The sequence below is a fragment of the Anthonomus grandis genome, chromosome 15 (genome assembly GCF_022605725.1).
Source record: "Anthonomus grandis grandis chromosome 15, icAntGran1.3, whole genome shotgun sequence".
NCBI lineage: Eukaryota > Metazoa > Arthropoda > Insecta > Coleoptera > Curculionidae > Anthonomus > Anthonomus grandis.
In genome coordinates, this window is record NC_065560.1 from 20651834 (window position 1) to 20654958 (window position 3125).

Consider the following 3125-nt stretch of genomic DNA (forward strand, 5'->3'; position numbering starts at 1 on the left):
GCCCGGAGGAACTTAACCCCTCTTACCTGAAACGCCCAGAGAAGGAATCCTTCACAATGCTGCTAGCTCAAGCCGATGTGGGTTCTAGCTTCTTTCTCAACCAAATGAACCAAAATTTCTTAGGTAGTAACTACCCAAGAGTTACCCAACTAAATGTCAAAATCAGTATGGCGCCACCAAGTTTTGGATTTTATATAATCCCAAAGGACGCCCAATATTTATCAAAATGTATTTAGGCAAGTTCAAAACGAAACTTGGAAAACAAAATCAAAGTCAAATCAGTATACACTATTGTTTCCAAATTACCTATGATATTCCAACCTACTCAACTCAAGTGAAAAACAAATTAACAAGAGAAAATAACAATTTATTTAAGTCTTGATTATCACAGAGAATTATGTTATGTTATTTATCGTTAAGAGGAATAATTATTTAAGTTGGTAATAAGGAACCACAACATCACACAAAAAATACACAATCAAAGTGTGGTTGTCAAAGTAAAATAAATTATGTTACACCCAAACTTTGGGGAATGAAGCTTCAATTCAATGAAACTAATAATTTACATAGCCCGGTATATCCCGCCACGGACATTGACCTAAGCAAAAAAAAAAAATAACAACCCTAACTGTTGAAGCTTCCCCACTTAAAATTACCCTTTTATTAGTTTACTCTAATATTTACTAGCTAATCTGAGAAAATTTGACATCTTAGGAGTAGTCTGAAAATAAATAATATAACCCAAGTATATCCTCGTAGTACTACGAAGCCGGCTGCGTCTTACCTCACAGGAGTCACTTGTCACATATATATGTACTCATATCAGTAATATTCAATAATAAAATAGCATCGATTAAATAATGTCAATAAAATTTTAAATAAGCTTATGTATGTATCTCAACTCAAAAGATAAAAGTCGTGATAATAAAAATAAAATAAAACAAGTGAATAAAAAAAATGTTATGTTCTGTCACTTAGCTCCATACACAGCAGACTACTTCATATTCGAGACTCTCCCAGACATCCAATTCCCAGTCAAGGAAAAAAAACTGCAGGCTTCCAAGCTTCACCTCTTCCACTTCACAATACGCCAAGCTCTGGTAGTGGTCTAGGTTAGACGTTAGCTCACAGTTGCTTAAAATCTCCTTCTAGATTAGAGCCAGTAGAGTACATAACCCCAAAACGAAAGCACCATGTGACATGAAGAAATCAGGTCCGTACAAAAAAAAAATCCGTCCAAAATCCATGTTATGTAGCTCTAGTAGCCAAAAGAAAAGAAAAAACCTATACTATCAGTATAAACGATAAATTCAAGAATACCTACTTGCTAATTAAATTGTCCCCTGCCAATGCCAATCAGAACCGCTATTTTGCCGATGTTCGAGGGCACGTGAAAAATTATTAGGTTTTAAATCGCCATAAAGGCCAGTAAATTCAACAAAACAACAAATTATAGCATTACGCCCAAAAAGTTGATTTACTATCACCACATTTAGTCAATTATATCCCCATATGGGTAAAATTCACACGAATTTCAAAAAGAACTAAAGCACTCTTCACTTCATGACGGCGGTCTGGGAAAAGGGACGACCACAGAGGTCAAACCCGTATTTAAGCAATCACGCACAAAGTGTATTGCCAATCGAAATATATAACAAAATAACTTAACTTTTTTTTATAAGTACCATAAAACCTTTTATAAAAAATAAATAACAAAATTTGTGGCCCAAGGAAGTTGGCAATGAAACTATGTGTCACTATGACAATCAATTTCGATTTTGCGTAGACCAGCAACTTCTTGCTATCTTCCAAGAAAACTAATATTTACATTAGATAAAAAGAGACAAAAATTAGATAGGTCAGTCCGAGTAAAATCAACCAGCATATCTGGTATGGTCAAGCCAAAATCAGATATTGTACTATGAACAGTACAACATACACAATAATTGTACATGCCCAATTAATCATTATTCGTTATAAAATAATTAAATAAAGTATGGAATAAGCAATATGGGATATAATTTAAATTCTAAAATATTTCTTTAGTCCAGAACCGGGTTTTATAAGAGTATAAATAAAATTTCATTAACAACCAGTACAATATGAAGCTGAAATGTACAAAACTAAATGTGTCCTTAAAAAAAAGAATACTGTAATTTGAAATGGCTAGAGAACAGAACTATGGGTTACTTGGGAGGCTATTACAGAGAGGGCATTACTAGTATCAATCATTAATATTTGTAAAATATCTATTTTGAAAATATAACTGTAATCAGTGCTTTTAATAAAGAGTATAAAATGCCAATTTTAACCTGTAACAGTATATCATTTTAAATAATTTTTTTTTCCAGGAAAATTAAATAATAAATGTATTAAAGCAAAAAAAACATTGTTTTATTTCCATTTGTCCAATTGGTGATATATCGTACACTATTGTTAGTACACTTTCGTAGATTATTGCAGTAGATTAACTTATTTAGATATGTAAAATAAAGCTGAAAAGTTTTATTTTTGTTCAGATCAATATCTGATGCTAACACCTAAACAAAAAGGCTCTTTTCTCTATGAGTAACCTTTTTGATTAGGCGTTTGCTTTAGATATTACGATTAAATGATAAGATTGTCAGATTAAATAAAATGTGATTTCCCGCCTTAATTTGGCCACGCCTTTCTACCATTTCGATTGGTCCAATTAGACACGTCAAACTGTCAAGTTAGTTACAACAGTTTCCGCTGCCAAGCGAGAGGCCGCTAGCTGATTTGTCAGAAGAATTTCGTTCAGTTTGTATGCAACCACCACTTCTCTATATATTTGTGTTCTGTGCTTATTAGTGGGACTGGCGATATTAAATGGCCTCCTAGATCTCCAGATTTGTCTCCAAATGACTTTTATCTGTGAGGTTACCTTAAGCAGACCATTTACAAGCATGAATTTAGTAGGCCAACAAATTTAGAGGAGTTGCGAAATAAAATTGTCGAAGGTGCCAATTCCATTTTACCTGAAACTCTTTTGGAGGTGCGAAATAGCTTTTACGATAGGTTAAGTTTTTGTTTAGCGAAAGAAAGCGGTTTACTTGAGCCTTTTATTTTAAAAATGATATGTTGTTAAGTTTGTTTATTAGAGT

General features: G+C 33.0%; 1 long non-coding RNA gene across 1 annotated transcript; it reads right to left on the minus strand.

Moving 5' to 3' along the window:
* Nucleotides 1–346: 346 nt before the first annotated feature.
* On the minus strand, nucleotides 347–2315 carry LOC126745332 (uncharacterized). The gene is made up of 2 exons (XR_007663510.1): nucleotides 1325–2315; nucleotides 347–1258 (listed from the first exon to the last, which is right to left on the minus strand). It is a non-coding gene; the product is annotated as an uncharacterized LOC126745332 (long non-coding RNA).
* Nucleotides 2316–3125: the final 810 nt, after the last annotated feature.